At 40.2% G+C, this 26354-nt stretch overlaps 1 protein-coding gene and 1 long non-coding RNA gene across 2 annotated transcripts in view; both read right to left on the bottom strand.

Annotated features, from left to right (window-relative positions):
- Positions 1–7607, bottom strand: part of MRTFA (myocardin related transcription factor A) — a 77668-nt gene extending 70061 nt beyond the window's left edge. Inside the window, exon 1 of the mRNA XM_051784204.1 lies at positions 7512–7607. The gene's annotated coding sequence lies outside the window, so the exon portion shown is untranslated. The remainder of the gene's footprint in view (positions 1–7511) is intronic.
- A 19-nt stretch (positions 7608–7626) lies between these two features.
- Positions 7627–26100, bottom strand: LOC127469642 (uncharacterized). Its single transcript, XR_007904026.1, has 4 exons — positions 26044–26100; positions 17551–17614; positions 16511–16627; positions 7627–7773 (listed from the first exon to the last, which is right to left on the bottom strand). It is a non-coding gene; the product is annotated as an uncharacterized LOC127469642 (long non-coding RNA).
- Between the last annotated feature and the right edge of the window lie 254 nt (positions 26101–26354).

Here is a 26354-nt window from a genome sequence, read left to right as displayed (position 1 = left end):
AAACACTAGAACTGGCAGTTTTTCCCCCTTTTATAAGAGGAGGATGACGTCTTGGGCAGACTTTCAATCCCCTAAGGGGTTCTGCTGATGAGGCAATTTCGTTCCAAGGACAAGGAGACCCAGTGTTAACATAAACTTGCAGACATCCTCAGCTTTGAAACAACACAGTGGAAAACATACACATCCTGCTGACAGATCAGCCACTGTTCTTCAGTCTTCATCAGTCCTTTTTCCTAACAATTAAACTACTCCCCTAATTAACTCCCCTTGCTGATCACTAAAGCTGAGCTACTCTAACAGATGGTAGTGTCTGTTTCTTAAAAACAACAAAAAACCCCACCCTTTCTCATTCAGGCTTTTCCCCCTGTAGATCACACCCGCTATCCAACCGGTCTAGAGCTTAAAAAAAAATTAAGTCATGTTTCCCACACCCAGATAAGCAGTTTAAAATTATTTGGGATAGTGGACAAAACTTTTATAGACAGATATTTTTTGAGTAAAAGATAAAAATAGAATTAAGTCTTTCCTCACTAGATGATTCTAGCTCCCAACAGAAAGGAAATTCAATTTTGGTCTCTAAAGAGTCTCGAGTAATTTGCCCAACAGATAATTTAATTATCTTCACAAACTAATTCCAATGCTTCTGTCCCAGGAGCAGCTTTCCCTTATTCCCCACCTTTCCACAAGGCTCATCATCATTTCTCATTAGGTCATCTAAGTAAGTAACTGCATATCTTTGTACCAAGCCCAAAAATATATTGAGCTGTACATCTAAGATACAGACCAAATTTTAGATTCTAAATCCCTTTATAGCAAGTCCGAATCCCTCTCCTGCCACAACAGTATTCATAAAAATGAGTAACTGGGTGTGCAAATCTGCTTCAGCACTGTTTTTTTACCCCTTCAATCTTAAATAACTCCAGGGCTTCTCTAGCACTCAGATGCAAGAGCTCCCCAACAGCTGCATGGCTGCTGAGAGAAGAGCATGGCAGGTTTTAGAAACATATCTTCCTTCCCACACAGAAACGCCTCTGGGGCTTTAAAGGAGGTAGCAAAACTCATTTATCAGCTTTAAACAATGCAGGAAAATCCCTTACAGTGATGATGTTGTAGTATTTATCTGATTTCCCCACTCATTCCTACATCAGTAGCGTGTTGTAAAAGGACAAGAACGAGCTCATTTGGGATTCTCTCATACTCAAATACCACCTATACAGTCCTACATTTGCAGGCAGACTAGGCAAATATTGCAGGCCTAAATGTTCATTCTTGCTGTGCAAACCTTATGAAAAGGAACTGCAGGGGTGCACTGTATCCCAGGAATTTAGAGACACTAGAGACAGAAATGAGTCGCTTTAACACCTACCCTAAATATCTATATTCACAATAAATAAAGGAAAACATCTATTTTCAGTAGAATGTACACTTATTTTTGTGGTAATACCTGAAAATATACAAGGAAGCAATATGAGTGAAGTGGAAATGAAATCTTTCCTACAGTGTCCAGGAACAATACTTAACTCCCTGAAGTATGCACTGCCAGTGACCATGAACAGACACATGAAATTTAAAGCATTAACCAGGATGTGGTTTATTTGACCAGCAAGGAAGATGAAGATTGCACTACCAAATGGACAGATTCCATCATTATACTTCATGGCAATGTATTGATCGAGGCAGGAGGAGAGTCACAGCTGCAGAAGTGTCTGGTAAGACCCCAATAAAATTAGAAATCTTGACATTTTCATAAGGAAAGCCGCATGTTACAGAAGCAGCACACATCCCAAAGCCAGGATTCAGTTTGTTAAGTACTAGCAGCAATTGACTATTGTGAAATAGTGCAATCTTTCTTGCGTGAAGCAGTCACTCTCTGTTTAAGTAGAACAGATTGAGAATCCTGCTGAATGGCATTCTCCCTTTAAAGAGCCAGACTTCCTTTCCCCATTCCTACCTTTAATACTTAAAACGGCAAAACCGGCAACAGACGCCCTTAACACAGACAAACAGCTGCCCAGATTTGGGCCTGACTTGTTTAGCAAGCAGTTTAAATTCATGAAAAAGGAATGCTTTTTAAAAAGCTATTAAATTCTGTCTAATGTCCATCCACCTCTGAACCTTGAAACCTCAAAGGCAAACTGAAAAAAGAGAGAACCTGGAAAGGAAAAACAGAAGGGAGAGGAATATTACAAATCAATGACTGGAGAAGAGTAGTAGTCTTGTTAACTCGATCAGGAGTAAACAAAAACTTTGTTGAGAGCCAAGTTGTTGTTAAAGCCACCATATTAAAGCTGCCTTTGGCATTATCCTGTCCAGCTCAACTATTCCCCCATCACTATTTAAAAGTTTGTTTTAAATATTTCAAGGAGATTACCACTTCTCAGCTCTTTGGTAGCTCACATCAGTAACAGGCCAGTCATTTCTATCACTCTCTGAATCTCATAGCTCCATCAGAAACTTTCAGACAGCATGCTAAATTTATAGTCTCCAGGGACATAAAGTCTCTTAACACAAATCTATCCAAGACAGACTGGTTGTTTTTATTCTAGCAGTCATTCCCCTTACTCTCACACAAGAGAAAACAGCAAGCCTCATTGGAATGTGTGTGAAGGACAGATCAGAGAAAGCTATACATTTCCTGTCTTGGTCTTTTTCTTGCAATACAGACTTAATCTTCTTCACATATAAGTTTGGATGAGGCAGTTACCACTGCTTGGTAATTGAATGCAACTTTGACTTGCACTACTCCAGAAGGCAGACACATACTAGGAAAAAAAAATAAAAACAAACCACACAAAACCTGAAAAAATCATTTCAGAATACTCTTGTCTCTTTAAAACCCTTTCTTAGGAACAAAATATCATCCTTGTTGATAAGTAAACATGCCTAACTTCTTAAATGAGTTTGCAAGTCACATCATTCACTTTTTAAAAGGACAGTTTATGACATGATTTTAAGAAAACATTATTAATGTTTTGAAAGTCACAATAGCAAGAAGACACTTAAAAAATCTGCAACCCCCCTGTAATAAGTTATAGTTGAAATATTTGAAACTGACTGTATTCAGTGTAATGACAGTTCTGGATGGGAAAGGGAAAGAAGGGGAGGGAGATAGGAATGTCTAGCCTAATAAAAGAATTATAAGAGCAATCACCTACACAATTATTTAAAATAAAATGAGGTGCCCTAATACTCCTGTATTTTAACAGTAAATGGGCGCAGGAACATAGGCACTAAAACTCTTCAGGAGCATTTAAAAAGTTCAGCTCTGCAATCTGTGAGTATAATTACCAACAACTTATGTAGCAACTATTTATCCCATGCTTTGTACAATGCTAACAGGAGTACCTTCTGATACCTAAGGCACATGCCTGTTACATGACTTGAGTCACACTGAAATTCCACAAATTCCAACTAGTCTCTCTTCCCCCAACACATATGGTACTTTGTAGAAGCAAGCATCCCAGACCAAGTAAACCCCAAACACTGGCAAGCTGGTACAAGTTTCGTCCAAACCTGTAATCATTAAATGCAACAGTTCATTCAAAAGAATGTTACACTTCTTAAACAAGCCTACAGTGAGAAGAAACCAAGACTATCATAGGGTTCTAACATAATGTTTTTCATGACCACTGGACAAAGATAACTATGAATTCATCTGGGGGAAATGGGTCAATAACCTAATGGAGCAATTACCATAATTTCAAATGAAAGTTAGTAGAAGGACTTTTTTTTTAGAAATTACCAAACTACATAAGATTTGAATATTCATCATCTGGGTTTTTTCTCTTTTTTTTCATAAATACATTCATCAGGGACTTGTTCTAACCCTGCCCTAAGGGTTTGGAAAAGTTATCTGGGTATCTTAGTATAGGTGACTGAGAAAAATCAAGATATATACTGAAGAGATTCAGATGACTCTGTAATGACTTTTTTTGGATCGTGTGGCAACAAGTGAGTCAGTCACAGGTAATCTCTCATAGTTAAAGTTGAGGCCTTGACGTAACATGGGTAGAAAAGGAAAAGGAATGTGACTTTTGGGTATAAAATTCACTGTGAAGCACAAATTAAATATCTACACCTTAAATGTCCCATGAAGCCTGATGTATGAATAGAACCTAATAATTGCATCAGAATACTTTACTAACACCTTACCACATAAGGCTTCCTTCCACTGAAGTGACAAAAAAATTGTTTCCAAGTTATCTCTTATGTTCAAATGCTTCATATTGGAACTCCATATCCCTGTTATCTTTTATGGCATTTCAATTTAGAGTAAGTTAGTAACAACTATGCAGTCAAGATGTTCAAGGTCTTTACACTGGTGTATCTAGGTGTACCTATCCTTCTAGGATACGTGTGACTATAAGGATAACGGAGCTGTGGTAAGGGAGAATATGAAGAGAGGTCTGGGTTTGAAACAAACCAAAACCAACAACAAAACCCCCGGAGACTGCATCTTGCTGCTTTTCAGTTCTAAGAGAAGGAAAAAGATAAAGGAATCTGCTGTCCTAGGGCATATAGCATCATGTGCATACAGGACTGCACTCACAGTTCTCCCATGGGATACATAATTCCATGATGCTTCACAGGCCAAAGAAATTTCTATTTTAACTCTGCTAATAGTTTATGTTCCAGAACCACAGCCTGAAGTAACAAATTCAGTACAAATCCATGTAATACTTTTCCACAGATATCTACAGATAAGAAAAGTCTGTTTAGCAAAACTTACACAAAGAGTTAATCTGTTAGAAGCTCTCAGCATAAATAGTTAGTTTAGCTGTGAGTCAGCAGTGCCTGTTTAGAACTGCAAACAGGAGACCCTTTGACACAGATAGGCGGCTTCCAGCATGTCTCTTACTTACCATCTCCTCCCCTCCCACTGCTGCTGTTTGAATCTTCCTCATACCTTGAATTTGGCAAGTTGTCACAGAAGCAGTTCCACTGCACAAGATATGCTTCTACAACTATTTTGGATTGCTCAAATGTTTAAGCAGATTGCCATCTCAACTGGGAGATCATAGGTTTTTTGACATGTTTGAAGCCAAGGGCACAACAACAAAGATGCACCATATTTAAAAAATTTTAAAAAGGAGCTTTAACAAGCTCAACAGCTTTCAACAGCTGTGCAACCTCCACCCCAAGATAACTGAGAAGTTCCCAATTGAAGGAAGACATTTATTAATTCAAAATGCATCAGTTATATTTCTCAACAGCTCACAAAGCCAAGTATTCTTTTATGCTGTGACAGTTTGCAGATAACCGTATTTCAACAGCACTTTTCAGTCCCATAATACTTTAATGAATGTACACACAAACAACACATAGCATACTGCAGCCTGGGAGAAAAAAGCATTGTGTACCTCCAAAGATAAGGTATATTCAGGTAATCCAGATCAGGAACTTTGGACTTTACATCTAGTCTGAAAAGCTGCCCCTCCAGCAGTAAAATTTCCACTATTGTGCTGAGCCCTGATAAAGAATCAGCTCTGAAAAGACCCACCTAATGAGTCATTTCCGGGCATATCCCGATTCTCTTTGGCAAAAGGTATGGGCAGGGGTGTTCCTTTCCAGATACTTTTAAAACACAACCTGTTCAAGTCAAGCAGATTTGCAGACCACAGTGATAATAGCTCCAAGGTTGAGTCCATAAAAATAACATTATTCTGATAGAGGAAAACCATCTATTTCTGTAAAATATTCCCAAGATACCAATTTTTAAACTTAATCAAACAACTGAATCCTACAGAGACTCTTTCATTCCTGTAACAGAATATGCTTTCCTCTGACCATAACAATATCATTCAAAGTGCTGCTACAAGTTTCATTTTTATAAAAGGTACTCTCATCTGTTCCCAACACTAGTATCCCTTTCCCTGTGGCATCAAGAATTAACTGCTTCTTCCCAGTTCAGGACCTTTGATCATGCCTTATTTGCTAAGAGAAGAACTCTGCCTCCAGAAAAATCACAATGTCACCTTAAGGTAGTCAGCTGTCAGGTGCTGGAAACAAAGGCTCATGTGCTTTTCCCATGTTGCCTTCAAGCTCTCTATCAGTTTGATACTATCTTAATTAAATTCCATTTGAAATCTCTCCTTGTCTTCATAACTATAAAATGCCCCAGTGTACCACTAGTTCAGATGTGCTGAAATCAGTCTACCATGCTAATGTTCCAATTTTCTTCTATTTACCATCACCTTTATCTCCACCTGTTGTCTTTTATCTTATACTTAGAAGACTGCAAACATTAAGTATTAGAAGCTTTTGGTTCTGTTTTTGCAGTTTCTATTTTCTCCATTTCAAGGTCTGTAAACATAACTGTGATCACATAATCATGATATAATGTAAGGAAACTCTTTTTACACTTAAAAAACAACATTTTGGGTTTAAGTTAATTAATTCTTCCAAACAGCAAAATACTGATACACTATTCAGAGAAGGGCATGCTTAGTTTCTGGACATAAAGATCCAGGCATGTTAAGTGAGGTAGCCCTCTAATCCAACTTACTGCAAATATTCTAAATCACTTTACCATAAGCATTATGTTTTGGCTATAAAGTCACTCCAAAGGTCCTCAGCATTTCCAATATGCTGTGCTATGCAACTCTACAATGTCCAACACTATAAGGCACATAGGACCCAATTATGTTCAAATCCTTAGTAACCTCACAGGTGATAGCATGAATTCAGACTATAGCAAGACCTTCATACTGCCAAGAGTCACCAACGTACACCTGAGAGGATGGAGTGAAGGGAGATCACCAAAAGGAAGCCCCAAACAGAAGCCACCACTCATCAAATGGTTTCATCAGTCTGTCACAGGATGAGGCTGAATGTGCACAGCAGCCTGGTGACCCTGAGCTTCAGATAGTTAACAGTCTTTCAAAGCCAGGAATTCCGGTCACTGACTGACCCTGTATTTTGCCACTAAACTGTCACCCACTAAATAGTTGCCCATAAGGTACCTGCAACTTGAGAAACATAGGTAGGCCATTCTCATTCTAGGATCAGAAGGCCTATTAGGATATTAAATTTTTCACTCTAGGTCTTGTTTCTCCTTCCAATAAGTCTGACAGAACCTTTCAGGCAGCTGCAGTGAGCAAGTTACTCACCCTTGGTAAGTGCAGACCAAGGTGGCAAAGAAAACAGATCTACAGATGGCTACAGTCTGAAAATGAGCTAACACTTCCTTTGATTGACTGTCTCAGCTTTGCACAACATTTAGTCACCACAAAGTACGTGGAAGTTGTGTCTGGTATTGACCTAAAATAATAATATAAAGTATTTATCACTGGAGCTCTGTGGAACCTTCACAGCCAGTAACATCAATCCTTCCAATCAATTAGTGTAACTCAGTCTTGTGAACTCTACATTATTAGTTCTTCCTACAAAAAAAACCACTGTAAGAAGCACTAAAAAGCAGATCTGTCATCAGAACATGTACCATGACATCACCACAGTACTTCCTTAGTGAGGACACACTATGTGAGACATGAGTGCCTGGTCCCACTTACCATTCTTCCTTTCACTGAGTGGAGGAAGGTTGGGGTTTCGGCCATGATGGAGGTTGAGGGTCAGCTCGGGCTGCAAGGAGAGCTCCTGCAGCTCATTGGCAACAGCTTCACTCTGCGGGCTGGGGGCCGCCGAAAGGGACACCAGCACCGGCTCATCATCATTTTCGCCAGCCCCGCCTCCGTCCAGCCCATTTCCAGCAATGACGGAAGGGGGCAGGCACACCACGCCGGAGAAATCCACTTTGGCTTTCGTGATGGCAACCTGCAAGACAAACCATAAACCTCACATGAGAGTCTCCGCCATACGTCCAGTTCATCGTGGTGTCTTCCACGTTAGAGAGAAACATGTTCAGTACAGAGTTTGTGTTGTCATCATCAATCCAAATCCAACTAGTGATCAAAACGTGCTACGCTCAGCAGTTTAAAAACCTACATAAACCTCCAACAGCGTCACCACAACTACTGATGAAACTACAGATTATTATCATTTTCTTTAAAAGTATGAGAACATTCTCAACTTCTGGTCCTCTAGGAACCCAATCTTGAGAAGACACAGATAGGCTGACTTCACTGGAACAACTCAATCTAGAACCTTGCTGAAGTCTTGACTGCTGTCCTTTTATATCAACAATAGTGTTCTAACAACTGTCTCTTTGAATTCCAGTCAGGTAAAGTAATCCTTCATAATAAATCTGGAAGGACAGCTGGGTACAACAAATGAGGATTTTCAGATAAAATCAACTGCATTTCAAAAAACAGTTCTCGTTTCATTCTCTCTTCCCCAGTCACGATTGGTGAAAATGAATAAGTGAAAAATATTCCACATAAAGTAAACAAACTTGCCTGTCTAAAATCTCAGCTACAGTAACCAAAATGTGCAATATATAAAGGGCTTTAGCGAAATAAGCAATTTTAAAGTGTTTCATTATATTTCCATAATTCTTTAAATAAGTAGTCAATATTCAAATTAAAATTCTTTTCTGTTCAGTAATTTAAAGAGAAACAAACCAGCTGTAAGTCTCCAGTGAAATAGTTACTGTGTCAACATTTAAACAGTAACAGACATTATACAAGGGCAATCGTGTTTGGTTTTGATTAATGAAGACGGAAGTCTCCTGCTTCTTAGCATGCTGCTGTTTCAACCAGTCTAAACTCGGAAGACTCTGCTGCACTGTCGTAATTTAGCAAGCAAAAGGTACTTCCAGAGGCTAACCTTCAGCTTCAAAAAGATGCAGGTAAAGCAACCTGCAAAGAAGCAAAGTAAAAACCATCAGGATAATCCTCCAGAAATCAATCAAAAAGCATTAACATGGAACAACGTGTTTAACAATACAGTTTTTTATTAAGTATTCTCCATTTAACACTCGTAATTAACCTGAATGAGTGTGACAACAACAACAAATTGATAGCTGACAAAGGAGTTCAAATAGTAATTTTCCCCACTTGCATTTCAGTTTCATACTTCAGTTGATTAGTAACATTTGCTCCATAATATTCAGAACAAAGTTCTAAGTGGCAGTACATTTGTTTCAAAAATTTGTTCGGTATATATTTAAGTCAACAGCAAGAATTTACTGTAATGAACATATGTTATTTCATCCATGTTGTCATACATTCATTCCCAGGACCCTATGTCATGATCTGAAGGGAAGGAAAGAAAAGAAGGGCGGAGGAAAAAACCCAGAAAACAACAAAAACCACCAACTGAACATGGTACTTGTTAAAACAAAACAAATGAGACTGAGCCAAACCTTACTGCCATATGAAGCATTTGCTTTTACTTCAGTTAAAATTTGGCTTGAAAGTGCCTACCCCCCCCCACCCTGATATTTTTCCTGTCCAAAGTAAACACAGAATCATATCCATTTGAAAACAAATTGTAATGGTAATTTGAAAAGAGAAAAAAATGGGATCGTGCCCTTCTCTTTACAATGGATAGAGAAAACCTGGAAACATCCACCCTTAAACCACAGATTTAAAAGAACAGAGTTTGGTAAATTCTAACAAACTTTGCAAAGGCTGGAAAGAGTTAAATCACGACCAATATAGTTGGCCTCAAGCCTGTCCCTGTAGATGGGCTAACCTGTGGGGCTAAAAGGAAGAGTAATTGCTCAGGTAGGAGGCTGGCTGGTAGGGACTGCTCCCACCACCTTAGAGGAGCCAAAGCCAATTTGCTTTATGGAAGGAGACATACTGGAGACATTACACTTTGCCTGGTTCCACATGATGGTCAGCTCATGCGGAAGGGCAAGCGCAGCCAGGCCTGAAATCACAAACAGGTGACAGACATATCTAACACCCACCCTGCAGGGATTTGGAATGGCAGGAGACTCAACCTTCTCTCCTCAATCTACCCTAAAAAAGAAAGATTTCCTTCCTCTTCCCAAAAGGAGGAAACCATGCTTCATGTGTATCAAATACATAAGATCTGCTTCAACCAGGTAAACAGCAAATGCCCTTAGGAACTTCTGACATAATGGGTTTTCTTTTAAAGAGGATTTTGTAACCTGCATGAACTAGGAAAATTACATTTCAAACACCACTTTAACAACAGTGTTGTAAAACAGAATCTATTTCCCTAATCTAGATATATTTGCATTATCCAGACCACTGGAACTATATAATTTAGGTAAAAGCACAGCACCAAGCCACAGTAAAAGCAGTCCAGCCGAGCCAGTGACAACAAGAAGCAGAATAAGAGATCAGTGCTCACACACCAGTTTGCTACATGACCTTGAGCAACATCATACCAAATGGTGTTAATTGGTACTGGGATTATAAACCAGAGTTTCTCCAGTAAATTGTTCAATGAAACTTCAGCATGGCAGCTGGATTATATAGAGTTCTACCTGAACTTGCACATTTCCTAACTCGTGCAGAAAATGACACAGATGGAAGGTAGCTTAATTCTAGTTGGCATGTCTTTCAGTGTTTGTCCCAAATCAAAGGAGCACAGCTTAAGCAAACCTTGACTTGACAGTCATTCTTGCTCTGTCTCTACATCCTGCTGATTCAGCTGAAATGCAATTTTTCCTTGGTTATTTTTCATCTGGATCAATTCCTCCATACAAGGCACACTTGAACCAGCATAGTGCAGTGGAACATCACCACAAAATACAAAAAAAATCAGCCTGACTGTCCAGACTCTCAAGCAGTCTGGACAACAATTCTGTTACTCCAAGCAGGGCTGCAGCTCAAATAAAACTAAACTGGGATGAACCATTAAATGCATTAGGTAAGCCTGCCTTCTCCTTCCTCCACATTATCTCCCATTTCAGGCCAGAACAAGAATCGGCAATGACACATAAAAAACCAACAAGAAAACTGACCCAGGTGTAAAAGCTAGTCTTCTGGTTTACACTGCTTCTAAATCAGATTCCTGGTGTAGTTTGCCCTGTAGCATCATCAACACTTGTCCCAGCACTTCACAAGGGAGAGAACCAGCTTATACCATTATTACATACAAACATCCAGCCTCCACCTAAGGGAAAGAGAACTCTTTTTCAGATCAGTGCCAAGTCTTAGTATGTAACATATTCCCACATTGAAAAAAAAAAAAAAAAAGGCATCCAGTCCTCAAGACTACAATAAAAGCTATAATTGGATGAGTTTGATTTTAATGTTTTCAATTAAAAGCCTGATGAGGGCATAGAGGCATTCGAAAGATGCTTTGAGGATTTATAATCATTCATGCTGCAATATTTGGAAGTCCTGTCAAAGACATGAAATCCTTGTCTGCAACCAACACAAGGCTGTTTCTAGACTTCCCAGGCAGCTATACCACCCTATAACTGTCATTATAAAATGATCAATCAGTTAGTTACACAGATTAATATTTAGAACCTAATTAAAATTTTACAATGTTTGTTTTCTTGTCATTTCCGAACAGACTAGAAACTTTCCCATAAAGAAATGTACCATATCATAATCTTTAAGTGAGTCATCCAGAAGCTGATGGACAGTATTAAGAGCAAGTATTTCTCATCCCCAATAAGGGCTTCAGGATGAGTACCCTCAAGGATTTGCATCTGTTGCCTAACCAGGCAAAAGCTTTCTATCATGGCATTTTTCTACTTTTGGGCCAGTTGCTTCTGGGACAAGAGTGGCTGTGATACCACAGATGTTCTACAGCAGCAACACCAGCTTAACCAACCCTTAAATCCTCCACTGTCCAGCTGCTCATTTTTATCCCGGCGCTGACCCTTCTTCAACTGGGGAATCTATTTAGGTGAAAACCAGCCACCCCAGTCCATTGCCAACTACACAGACAGCTGTGTCACCATGCATGTGTTGGACAGATTAAACCATCTTCAACCTTCAGATGACTGCTATAAAAGGTAGCCATCCTGATTTCTTTTTCACTTCCTTGTGCTTTATAGTCCCTCATGATAGCCAAGTTTTTGTGTGGCTGGGTGGCAAGCCAGATTAGCAACAGGTGTAGATTAAAACTAGTAGTTTGTGTGTGGCCAGGTCAAATTTAACACAGATCAGTTCCTTGATCTGGTTCAGCTTGTGCTGGCTGACAGGCAGTGAGGAATGAGCAGGCTGGACTGCTCCTTTTGTTGGCAATGCCAGTTCAGTGTCTAACCAGAGGATGTGGTTGTATGATACAGCTAAGTTGGCCTAAGCTCCTGCCAAAAGGGCGGTCTTGGATACATGCCTTTTTTGCTTCCCTGTGCCAACACTGGTGCTTGTCTGCCCTTATGATGGGATGATTAATGGAGCTAAAATGACAGGAAACTAATCCTAATCCCTTTTCCCCCTCCCAGTTTTCTTTTCACTAGCTTACTGTTGGTCAGACGGGTCTCCATACTGTCTGTCTATTTTGTTCCCCTTTCACCTCCCGGGGTTTGAGCTGTCCTTCAGTGTTTCTGGATGAGCAGCTTTAAGAGAAATTTCTATAAGTAATTTTGTCATATGGTAAATGCAAAGTAGAATACCTTTTTCACCAGCAAGTAAGCTAGTCAGTTTACTGTGTGTTTACTGTGATATAGTGCTGCAATGGCAAGAGGATGCACTTAAAAAGCTACCATGTAAAACAAGCTTCCGAGCAGTTTAGTCTTTGTAGTTTGCAGGTTTGTTAAAGATAATATTTTTCTAAAAATTATTAATGGCTGTGGTTCTTAATTTTGTACCTTGTGCAAAATTGACTCTGCCTTGTTTGTCTATCTTAAATTGAAGTGTCTTGAACACCTTCAGAACTCAGAAATGGATAATGATTATTTATATACTTACAAGTAGTATCTATTGTTTCTTTTGAGCAGTCCCATCTTCCCCCTCGTGTTATGGTTCCTGCTTGTATTGTTGTGACAGTGGGTTAGTGCTTTATAGCAACATAATTTGAGCACTCCTGGCTCCTGAGAGCACACTGTTGCCCCTGCATGATTTTGGCAATATTCACATACTCGTGGCATAATCAAGGTCTTAACAGTATTTAAATGAATCAAAGAACAGTACTACCTTCCCTAATGTGAAACTGAAACCTCAATAACCAGAGCAAAACATATAGGAATTCAAAATTTAAAATTAAAACATAAAAGGAATTTAAAAATAAGTAAGTAAAAATCAGAGAAGCACGGCAGGGGGGTGGGCAGGGGGGATGAGGAAAGCACAATTCCCAGATCAAGAAAGGACACCTCTCTAAACAGCTTTCTCTTGTTTTGCATTTTAGGGCCGAGTTGCCAGGGCAATAGTAATTTCCTACTGATTTAAGAATTGCTAAGCAACCTCCAGCACCTAATAGCAACAGCATGTGTGTGCAGCTGGGCTATTTTGAGAAGACAGTTTTGTTTTTTTTTTATTTTAAACTCAAGAGCAGTGTTCTGTTAAATGACTATGCCAGCTGAGATCATTCAGTCAAGAGAAGAGGCAATCTTGGGGCAAAGAGGCTTTAAGTGGACCAATCCTTGAAATGAGTGAGAAGACTGGAAGAGAATGCCATGGCATGCCCAAAGGCAACTCCATCCCCCAGGTCATCAGAAATCAAAAGAATACCTAGAAGAAGTGCAGTTTTCAGCAGCTGAAAGAGAAGTATCACATTAGCTTGAAAAGCTATAACAATCATAGTGAGAGATATTCCTTTTACCTTTAGATAGCAAAGAAAAATCACCAACAGGAAGACCTCCAAATTTGTATTAAAAAAATTATTTCATTTCCTGGCAGTCAGCTTAACTCAGGCATGCAACTGTTGGCAGAATTATTTCTCCACTTAATTGAGAGTTAACATGTAACTGTCCATAAAGTATATATAATACAGTAAGCAACAGGGCTGACTTATATAATACAGTAAGCAACATCACAGACTGTACCCTGGAGGGGGTACAGCCTTGAGAACTTGTTCCTGAGGAATGACGTTAAGAAACCAAACTATGTAGATCACTAAAGAGAGACCTTCTTAGATCATGGAACTTTAACACACACATTCCACACACATTTGTCTTCTGCAAAATAAACCTGTCATCAGCTGCCTTCACTTTCATAATAATTGGAGGTAGGAGGAGGCAAAAGCAGTCAAAATGTAACCAAATTCTTTCTGGATTAGAACTAGTGATTTGGAGGTGTAAGCTGTCCATTTTACCATAATCACAAGCCACTGCTCTACAAAGATTATATTATAAAGGCAAAGACTGCAACACATGTGAACAAAGATGCTGGTAAAACTCAAATCAGCACAAGTTTATCTGAGCTAAAGAATCTGTATTTGTATGTGTACTGTGCCAGTAACACTACAGTAAGAGAGGATATCTTTGAATCATCATTGTGTCTCTCTGCTACCACCTCTAGCAAATCTATCAGTACAAGAGTCAAAACATGCTTGGGTCAGCAAGAAAATGGCAAGCAATATTATCAGACAAAAGGCATGAACAGCTGTATAGAGATGTGAGGACTTGAGGGAGAAAAGATGCATATCTAGTGCAAAGCAATCAACTGCATAATTTGTGCTGCAGACAAACAGCTTTGCACATGATTTTAATAACCACTCATCAAGAACGATATTTCTTAAGTCCTAAGTACTTCCTTCACAAAATACATTTGTTTCACTCAGTCCCGCAGTGATAGAAAGTCTTTAAGAGGTCTTGAAAAATCATAGTTAAACATTCATTTCTTAAAGCCACAAATAGGCTAAGAAATGTAGTTTGCCATTCCAGATATTTTTAAGAAATACTTTTCATGCTTCAATATTTGGAGGAACTTTGTGGCTTTCAATCTCATGACCTCTGGGCGCACAGAAGAACTGATAACACCAAAGCTAGTTTTGAGATTCACAGTGATATTTATAATAAACAATCCTTGCTGAAAAAGACAATGAACTCTCTACCAATTTCTGAAGATCTTATTTAAGCTCAAAGTATGAATGAGGAAGACATTCTTCCAATTTTAGAGGATGCTGAGCCTTAAACTAGTGAAGTACTTTATAGACACCTAATTCTATCATACCTCTTAGTGTGCTGAATGAATGATCCAGTTTGTGAGACTAAAGATGATGGCTACTGAAGAAACAACAATTTCTGATGAAGTTCAAAGAATAAAAGAGACCAAAAAAGACGTGATGTTCAGGTGTCATGTATCAATAGGTACACCAGTATATTTTAGGCCTTGGTCATGATATAGGCTCAACATCCTAATTAAAAGAGGAATCTAGCCTTCTGCTACCAAGCTGTTGGTTCCTGCAGCTTCCCTTTTGTCTGATCTAATGATTGTGCACCCACAGGATGACTCAGGTCAGCCGAACCAGCAGACAATCCACTCTGCAAAAGATTAGAAACCATTTTTTTCCAGGATCAGTCAGCTAGTTGGATGTGCCCTGGGGCTGCACAATCACAAGCTCTGATGCAAAGGAAGTAGGAGCACACAGCTGTGCAGAGGTTTGACCAGCCTTTGCAACAGCAGCACACTGAAAGATCAACTTAACTGTAATGTCAAAGAGCACACTTAAACATCTAGCAGTGGTGCCAACTTAAGCAGCCTGCTACACATTCCTGCTCTCATACCTTCCTCATCGTGAAACCAACACAAATCTTACAGAGACAACATGTACTAGACCAGATGAAAAATAATCTAGGAGAAAACACTTCTTTCCAGGAGCATGTGTTCCCCAGAGTGGCTCACCATGGCCACAGAAACAGCTATGCCAGCAAAACAGAGGGAGCCAAGAAAGGGAGCAAGCTGTTTGAGCCTGCATTGCTGCCAAAGAAACGCATGATGGACTGCAGTGTGTTTAGAACAGGATTGCCTGTTTTTCACCACCTTCTGACTGACTTCCTTGCAACTGCTGTCTGATGCATCTTTTAAGTTTTCCTTCATGTCGGAGGCAAAGCATTCCTTCCCACCCCATAGGGGCAACTAGGGGAAGCAATGGATTCAGCCAGCAGCAAAGGCATGTGGCAACAGATGCCAACAACCAATGGAAACAGGGAGGCTGCAGCAAACTAGAAAAGGGAATGCTGACAATCTGCAGCCAGATGTGAGCTTTGACTTGGAAATTCATGGCTGAGAAAATATGAAGAAACTCTTGGTGAATGTGGATTTAGGGCAGATTGAGATGAGAAATTCACTGGACAAGAGAAGCGTGGAAATAAGACCTCAAAAGAAACAATACACTTTCAAACACAGAAGATTTGGAATTTGGGACAAGAACTGGATGGCCTGGGACATAATAAAGTGGTGACTTGAGCAAGAAAGGAAAGACAGCCCAGGGAACAAATCTAGACTAAAAGAAAATAAATTTTTAAAAGGAAAAAAAAAGAATTAAACCAAGATAAAGTAGTTAGATTTCAGTCAGTTCAGTTCCTGGCACAAGTGTTCATGTCAGCACAAAGTAGCAGGCAAAACTGCAGAACTTAGAGAATCTTAAGGATTTTATGGCAATGTTTTTGGTAACTTACTTTAGTGTGCCTGAGGAAGTAGTTTTATATTTTAACTAATTCAGTCTGATCCTAGGCTGTGACTGAGAGTGTAGATCCATATTGTATCACCTCACCTCAGTTTGAAATTCTCACCTTCTCTCCTTCAAGTAGTGACTGCAGCCACAGAGCAAGTCAATTCAGCTTGCTGTTCTGATGAAAAGCTACACCTTGGAACATGCTTGTTTTCCCACTGTGCTAGCAATCTGAACCCTGCAACCACAGATTTGTTAGATCTCATTAGAAAAGCAAACAAAAAACCTAAACAAACAAACCCTAAACAAACAAACAAAAAATCGAGGAGCACAAGGCCCATTGAAAAAATGACAGCTTTCAATTACCTCAAGTACAGTGTGAAACCAAAGTCTGAAACAGAGTCTGGAAGAAGTTTTCTGACCCCAGTCACATTCTTTAGTCATGACTATGAAACTGTCTATAGAAATTAAACCAATCTGAATTGATTTTGTCTCTCCTCCCCATCAACGGACACTGGGTGTGCAATTCAAATTTCTTTGCATTTATTGGCATATTCTACTACCCAGCATGACATTCATTAAGTGAAAATCCCAGCAATTGAGATTGAGTTACTAGATACTCTGTTCCCTTTTTCCCCTACAAGAACAAACTTTCCACCCTTGGATCTCCCCCCTACTGAAAAATTGGTAAGATTTTTCTTCAGTGATTCACGGAGAAGCATATATCAATATCACTGTCTTGCTTAAGTTAACCAGTTTATTGAAAAGAAGTAGCAAGTACTCAAGAGGTGCTCCCTAACATGTAAATCTAATGAATGTGAGTAAAGAACATGGTGGAAGGGTGGGGGAATTGGAACGCTGCTGTTCTTTGCCGATTCAAAGGATAGCAAATTCAACCTTCTCTGCTTCTTTCTTTAAAACAAGTCTTATAATTGCTCAGCAGCATTGAAAAGTGGGCAAGTGTGCTGTTTATGCTGTTAACACTATAAAGTCCTTGACACATAGATGTTACACTTGACATCAATGCAAATTCAAAATACTTAAATATTTTATCTCTAAACAATACTATTCCTCACCTTCAGTGACCACAAGCAATTTTCAATTCAGCACATAAGAACAAAAGGGGCAGACTAAAGACAGCAAAAAGAACACAACACACACCTTACTCACAGTTCCCACGGACAAACCCAGCTCACTTCCATGCCAGCAGCTCTCTCTGCAGTCACTGAAAGAGAAAATAGGACAGATAGTCAGAGATTTAAAAACAAACAACCAAACAAAACTAAACACAGCACAGCCCATTTTCTGCTTTAAGAGTAAGGAGCGAAGTTCTTTATCTAGGATTCTTTTTACATAGAATCTTTAATTCATTTGGCACACGCAACAGAAGTTGGACTGAAATACCATCAAGACTGCCACACTTGTATATACATACCCATGCTACTTGTAGAGCAGAACTTTTACTTTAGGACAGCTGGTTAGTCAGTTCTGAAGAATGCAGTGTTTGAGATCTACTAAGGCAGAATATTCACCAAATGATACTCAGTTTTCTTGTCCCTGTACTGAAATCATTCTTAAACTCTGGATGGTAGAAGTTGTAGCCTGTTATGACTAGTTTATTACATCCATCCAAACAAAAACAGGGAAAAGTAAAAAAGTACATTTCAGAGATTTGTCAAGACTGCAATGGGAATTCCATTTTTTTGAGGGGTGAGGGCCCAGGATAACCTTCCTGTGCACCTTAAAAACTCCTAAACGTACTGAAGTAACACACCACTTTGCTCTGGCAATACAGCCTGAACAGGTGTGCATAGCACACACATAGAAAAAAATTACTTCAGAGGCTCTGGAAGACTGTTGTCTCAAATGGCAGGTGTCAGAAGTTGGTTTGTAGTTGCCATGTTTTCACTCCTACTTCTTTAGCCACCTTTAAAAAAATACAAATCGTCACAGGAAAGTTTTAACATGAAGTTTCTATTCCATTTCCTCCTCCAAGCTCTTCAGACTTCAGGGCTTCCTAGATATCAGAAGCACAAAACTGCAGTTGAGATGCCATGATATTCTGTCAATAACATCAAATTAAAAAAACCAGGCACCTCCCTAAATACAAACTTCAGACTGGATGGACTTTGGACAGAAGCATTACCACAGTTCCAATGAAACACAAAAAATAGAATGAGCTATCTACTACTTCAACATCAGAAGGAATAAGACCAATTAGACTGATTAGTCTCGATGCTTGGGCAGTTGGCATATCACAAAATGTGAAAGTTTTCTGATCCCCACCCAGCAAATTAAAGAAGGCCATGGTTTAGCAGCAGCTACAGTAATGAATTGCACACCTACTAGGTCGGCTCTCCAGTTAACGATTTGAAGAAGTGATTTACAGTAAGATACAAATCAAAAAAAAGGTGACTCTACTACTTTACAGGCTTCCCTTACAGAGAATGTTTCTATTTTTCTTTGAATAAAATGTGTCAGCACACATTAATCATGGCTCTATCACAGAATCAAGAATTCATTCTGCCACCTCTTACAGTATTTGTCATCAAGTCAATATTTAGAATTACTTACAACCGCCTAATTAATTTAACGTGAGAATCCGTAACAAGCAATTACTTTTCTTTAATAAATAGCCAAACTGATACAACTGAAAACATGATAACGATGCAAGGCTACAAAACCAAGTATATACTTAAAATGTACTTTTCACAGAATTGCAGACCCTAGATTTCCTAAAAGGTAAGGCAAAAAGGCCTCAGAAAGTCAAGGAAAGTCTTCCACAAAGATGTAAACAATTAACCACTGTTAAGAGTTTGCTATTCCAACATAATAAAGTACCTGACATAATTTGGTAAAATAATTTTGCTGGAGTATTCTTCTGACAGCATTAAGCATATTACATCAAAATTCAGGTATGGAGTGTTTGGTTGTGATGGTGTTGGTTTGTTAAATCACAAATTATAAGTGAGTGATATTTATCCATATATTAAATCTTTGCCCTAGTGCCAGTTTTTGTTATCTTTTGGGTTTGAGTAGTTTTTTATTTTGGTGTTTGCTGATTGCTTTGGGGTTTTGGCTTTTTTGAGACTCAGGTACCCTTGAAACCACTTTTCACACACGAAAGCATGGAAAAGTTAGGGATGTGTTTCATTTGAAGATTTCTGCTGGACAATCCCTAATTTCCAGTAATCTTGGTTCACTGAATATTATCTTCCAATATTAGATTACAACAGTGCTGATAAAGCTGGACAATCATCAGGCTGCTGCATTTAATTTCCAGCACTTATGATCCACGTTCTCCCAAATCTCATTTGAATCCAGACAGCTCTCACATTTTCTTGATCACATTTTCTTGATCACATTTTCTTGAGTCTTTTCTTGATCAGCCTCTCCTACCACTTGGTACAGGGCATCTGCTAATCTTTTACAGAAGTGAAACCCCAGAACCAACCAAAATAATCTTTGTGTTTTCTTCAGCAAATTTTTTTCTGGAAAGCTTCAAACTGCTAAATATTCCAGGTCTGAAGAATGTATCAGGCTATTCCTACTCAGCTGGAGGGTGAGGCAGAAGGGAAAGAACCTCTCTGTACACCCCCAGTTCTACATCCCTTCCAAGGCATTTGTAATCAACAATCAAACACCAGGCCGGACAGACACCTCACCTGGCACAATTCGGGACACACACACACTCAGTGACTTTGGCATCTTAGCAAAAACTGAGCACTATCCTTGTGAAAAAGAACTTGTGTGTGTGTGTACATGCAAGCACACACTCAGAAAACAGGACTGATTATTGCAATAACTTTCTTGCCTCAGTTTATTTACTCCTCCTGACTTTCCAGCACTTCCATCAGCCTGCTCAGGAGTCCAGACATCCTTGTTCTCCCATGTAAAACTCATACTCCAGGACACCAGATATTTATCTTTCTTTTTCTACTAAGAACTAAAGTTTTATTCCAGATACTCTGGCCAATAAAAGGTCAACTTTAAAACTTTCAGTCCTATTTGTCATTGAAGTTCCTGCTCAATCAGAGGTGGTTAAAGTATTGCATCCTGAGATTTATTCTTAGCCATCTGAACCCCAAGTAGGAGTCAAATTGGCTTGCAATAGGCACGGACAGTCGTCAACTTTTTTCTAATACGTGTGTGCCTTAAGCTAAGAGATGCTGCAGGTATAATATATTCCTGTCATTATCCTTATTCACTCACTCCATGGAATTTCAATCCAGTTTGAAGACAGAACACAGACACACCCTGTCTTCAAAACCAAGTCAAACTTCACAAAAATTCAGCAGAACAGCCTTACAACTGTAATGAAAGACAAGCTCTTTTACTGCCCCTCCTATACTGCAGCAAGTGAGCAAAGATTAATCTGATAACTGAAACGTTTTCTGGCAAAATTCCACAGTTAAACTGCTTTTATTATTCTTTGCTCATAGCACAATCAAAACATTCCTCCAACACTCCTTTTTCCTCTCACTATACAGTCAATGCAGGCAAAACTCTACTGTCCTAGGTTTTCTGAAGAAAAAAATAGTGTCATCTCTAAGAAATGCAGAAGTCTCATCTTGCTGATAAACTTCTCCATCCAATGGAAATGTTTATATGTCAGTGTTTACATGTTCAAGCCAAATGGCTGCTATTCCGGTGATTACAATGGCTTATTGCCTTCACTGGTGACTTGGAGCTTGAGCTCGTCTGAACAACACAGAAACTCACTGACAGGATTCACAAGTCTGATCTGAATACGGCAATGCAGAACTCATATCACATCCTTCCAACACCCATCCTGTCTCTCAGATGGAGGCTTTGAAAAGATTCAGACTCCAAGTGATCTGTTCCAGTAAAGCATGCCCGACAAGACATATGAGAGAGAATTCAGAGAGTAATATTAGGCCTAATATTAACTTGGCCCTACCAATCACTCTAAGAAAACTCTCATCCAGGTTTGGGTCCATCTTACACAGTGGGACAGAAATTAGGTTACAATGCAGACTGTAATCACATTATGTTCAAAACTTCTTATATTGCTATAAAGATCACTAAAGAGGGTTAAAGTAGTAATAATTTTTAAAAAAGAAATCATTCAAGTAGAGTCTTTCAATGTTTTTTTCCCAAAAGTTTCTTCCTTAAGGAGAAAAAGCTTCCCTGTAACTGATAGAAAGTGAATCTTGTCTAATCTTTGCTCAGAGCCGTACCTTCACACACATAAACAGCTGCAGAAAGAATTAGTTCATCATAACATGGGTATGGTTGTGTGTAAAGGATGATCTCATTTGAGTAAGTCTAAAGAGGGTGCTGAACGCATGGATCAATCGTGCAGTGAAGACACATCCTCAGTGCTCCACTAAACCACAGCAAGGGTAGAACTCAAGGAACCACACCCCCTCTCCCTAGTGTGGCTAGAACTAGTTGTAATTGCCATATATTACAGGAAGCATTAATTTGAGGTTGAAACAATCTGTGATGTAGACTGTCCCAAACCAAAATTAATTTCACAAAACTAGACATATCATTTCAGTCTCCTGTTCCCCTAACACGAAGATGACATGTAGTCAGCACATTTATTTGCCTCACTGAAGATGACAAAATAGGCAAATTTCTGCACTGCTTTATGTCAGGGGCCCCTGCATTGTGGTATATACACATTTCATGCACCCATGGCAAGCAGAGCCGGTGGCAGCAGCAGCAGCAGCAGTTCCTGACCATGTCCAGGGGAAAATTTTTTTTTCAGTGCCACAGAGGCAGCCCCCGATAATCAACGCTTAACAAATAACATGCTGGCACATGCAGCAGCAGCTACCAGGCTTCCTCTGCTGTGCTCCACAAAAACCCTGCTTTTCTGGATCAGCAGGGCCCAAACAAGCTGAAATAGGGAGCACAAGTTAATTAAGAAGGATAAGTAGAAGCAGTCGACACGCTAGTTTGTGGTAGGAGAGCAAAAGCAGATGGATGGCATGAGGTTAAGGTGCACAAGAAATTCCCAATTAAAAGCTCAGCCTTTAGCTTTCAAGACTTAGAAAGACTTGTGACTGTGTTAAATTTCACCTTCTTATGGAGATGTTATCAATATGGCCGTGTGCCTAAATCCAAAATATTTCTTCACACAAGAATAATGATGCTGTGCACACACAGAAGAAAATGGGGGAGGGAAGGGGAAAGGAATGCTGCACAAACTAAATCCATTACTCCAATTTCTGAAATATAAACCAATCTAATTTAAACAATTACAGTACCTTACCCAGTGAAAAACTAAAATTTATCTGGGTGGAAAATAAGTGTATTTTATAAGAAATAGGAAAGGATCAAAGAAAGTGAGATACTGTTAGCAGTAGTTTCTTCACATCTGAAAACAGACTATCAGACTGATGTCAGATTCCTGTATTTTTTTGTTTGTTCTCCACCAGGACAACCCACATTTAAAAATGTGAAGGCATTGACTGACCAGCACGGCATACCTAAGACTGGTAATGAAAACTGTCCCCACCCCAATGCCATTCATTTCCCCCGAAGAACCCACTTACCAGTGTTTGCACTCTGTAAGGCACTCAAAGGATGGAAGGAAAAACATACACATTAACCACACACGGGTGTTCCTGAAGAACTGAACTGAGTATTGACATAGAAATGAGTTTCTGAATTCACACAAACTCATCCATTTCATCTGATGCACATGCGTAAAAGAATCATAGAAGAGTTTTAAACTATGGTTCCCTTTAGCTGCAGCTCTTACTAATCCACTTCTGCTCTCCCTCCACTGTAGCTACACATTCCTTCAGCCCTCCCCCATCTTTTATTTGGGGGTCTGAGAGGGAGAGGAATAGAACAAGCTCAGATTAAAAATCAGGTCTCTAACAGGCCCAGCATGCAGCCCCACAGACACACCATCACTACTGAGGTGACAGCACACGATGGGGAGGAAAAAAAAAGGCAGATGGGAATATGAGCTGTTCAAGACAGTACTACCACTAAAAGAAATGTCTGTGTAACCACATCCTCTGTTTGCAGTCTCAGTTCAGCAATATGTCCAACAGGAAATAATTAGATTTGGCTTTCCCAGAGTAGGTGTTTGACAGTTTCAGACCGCTGAACAGTTGCCTTTTCTGTTTCCTCTCCAACAGTTTCTCAGGAAAAGACAGTGACCCTCAGGACACAGTTGATTAAAAAAAAAAATCTTTAAAGGAAGAACCTTGTGTAACTATAAGATTTGCTAATTGTTACCTCTTTTTACATGGAGGAAATCAACTGTACTCTTCAAAAGGGATCTTAATCACAATACTGAGTTATCAGTAAGTAAACAGACATTGAGACAGACCAATTTTATTATCTACAACACAGGAAGGACAGTTGAGTATAGAGAGCAAAGACAGAGTTGCTATAAATTGCGTTTTTGAAGTAAAAAGCATATATGGAGACACCCTGCACATTCCAAATGTATGCAATAATTAATCTTGTGATAACTTTTTGATACATCCTAAGAATTTATCTTTGTGCTCTAACACCCAAACCTTTTTGGTTCTGATCCTCTTCTCTATCTAGCACAGTTGCCCTCTTCCCCACTAAATACCATACAATAATGCAATCATGGCTCAACAGTGAAGGAAATCCAGTAGGGCTTTTTATTATTATTATTAAATAATTATTAATTTGATTGCCTGAATGTACATTTCACTTAGAAGTATCAGGATGAAAGAGTCTGTGAAAAATGCTGTTGCTTTACCATGCCAGTAGAAGTCAGAGTTAAAAAAAAAAACACAAGCAAGCACTCCTCCTCAAACCTAAGGGTTTCCCATTACTTCATATTCAAGGGGAGGAAAAATTAAAGACTGCTTTTGGGAAAATGCCATATTCTTTCAGTCCTATGTCAAAATGTCTTCTGTACTCCCTTTCTTTGCATTTTATTTCATGATCTGCTTATTGCCTCAGGATTTCAGAGCCTTCTCCCACATGATGATGAGAGTGGATGGCCTTAATTAAATAGAAATTAAAGCTGCTTCCACAACTGTTGGAACCAGAAAACCCAGCACTGCTTACATTTTGTGCAGAACAATATGATGCTCAAGAAACTATAACTGGCAATAATTCACTCTTTTCCTGAAATCATATTTGGTATCTAAATTATAAGAGAGGAAGAAATGGAAAGGGCTCAATAAGTTAATAACTGTTAATTAAGAAGGGTAAATGCACCTACTTCTGAAAAGCTTATGGTATTTGCTTTCAACCCTGAGTCTCTTTCTCCCTTCAGCAGAAAGCATGAATCTAAAGAACAGGAGTTCACAGTTACCTTCAAATCATACACTTATTTTAAATTCTATTATTAGATTCTATTTAATCACAACTATTAGATCACTCATTTAATCACTGCAGCAAATGGGAACAAATGGGTGTCCCTTTCATTTCATATTCAGTAATGACTGAAGTATTTTTGGAAATACTTATGAAGATCTAAAGGCATTACACTTTTAGCAGTTCTACAGTATGGATTTTAATAGTGTCTTTACAAAAGCCTATTGAGGAGGTTCTGCACAAGCAAAAGGTATATTTTGAAATCACTGCTCAAAGCTTGCACTTATATATAGCTGAAAGTAAAACCAACACACAATTAGAAAACATAATTTCAATAAGTCAGCTATGCCATGGCTAACCAGCCCTGATGTCAAATGCAAATCTGACATACAGACAAAATGTTGGGATATACACAGTCAGCCTAGAATAGCTACATTTTATATTTTCCAAATATTCAGAGCTGTTTCTTCAGATCCTAACAAAACCAAAAAGCACATTTTGGTTTTCATGAACCAAAAAGGAGGCTATAGACTCAAACAGAAACATTTTTAATGTCTTCAAAATGTAATTCCTATGGATGGTAGGTTAAGATGCAGTTTCATAGCAGAGGCCCGGAGACTGTCTGGACAAACAATACCAGAAAGGAACTGCTATAAAGCAGCAGCAAACCTGAAACCCCTTACTCAGCCCACTCACAGTTCATCTTGCAAAACAGCATCATACAGAACCGTGTAAAACACAAAGTTTGCATGATTAAGTGTAAGGGTACACAGATCCAGGTCTCAGGAGGGCATTTCCACTAACACACATGGAGATCGGTGAGCTTTCACCTGGGATCGGAGAGTATGAGAAATTACAGTCCTCTTTGACACAAGATTTTACAGTCAGGGAGAGGGCGACAGACGGCTGGGACACAGGGATGTTACCTCAAATATGCACCCAGCCATAGCACGGACAAGCATCTTTCCAGAGGAAAAAGTCACCCCCGCTCCCGAGAGCCCGGTGGGGGCGGCAGGAGGCGGCTGCTGCCTGAGCCCTCGGGGACTCCTGTCAGCACTGCCCGGCCTGGAACGCCGGGAAGAGATCCCCGAAAAACACCCACCGCCGACCCAGGGAACGCGGGGCTCCCGGGAGCCCCCTTGAGGGGTGCGGGCGGGCAGGGGCGCCGAGCGCGCCCGGGGCAGCGCCGGCACAGCGCGGGGGCTCCGGAAGGGGCGCAGCCGCCCCGCGCCCGGGGGAGCGGCCGTGCCCCGGCCAGGGGAGGCCCCTCGGGGCGGGCCCGCGCCCACCCCCACCCTCTCCGTGCCGCCGGCGGCCCCCGAGGCCGCCCCGCGTGTCCCGGCCGAGGCGCAGCTCCGCGCTCACCTGGTCACGGCTCCATCTCGCCCCGAGCCCGCCCGCGCCCGGCCCCGCCGAGAGGCGCCGCCCCCACTCCCGCAGCGCGGCCGCGCCACCGCCGGCCGGCGCCTCGCAACCGCGGAAGCGCCCGCTCCGCACCGCCCCCGCCAATCAGCGCGGAGAGACGCAGGTGAGCGGCACGGGGGCTGGCCAATGGGCTGCGAGCACCTGGGGAAGCTAACGGGTGCGAGGAGCGGGGGCGGGACGGGCACCGCCTGACTGACGGTAGGAGCAGCCAATAGCAAGGCAGAGATGAGATCATCGAAGGGGCGGGGGCG

This window comes from Manacus candei, unplaced genomic scaffold (genome assembly GCF_025592945.1).
Source record: "Manacus candei isolate 608988 ecotype Guabito, Panama unplaced genomic scaffold, ASM2559294v1 h1tg000018l, whole genome shotgun sequence".
NCBI lineage: Eukaryota > Metazoa > Chordata > Aves > Passeriformes > Pipridae > Manacus > Manacus candei.
The sequence above is the reverse complement of the archived record's forward strand: the minus strand, read 5'-3'. Positions and strand labels throughout refer to the sequence as shown.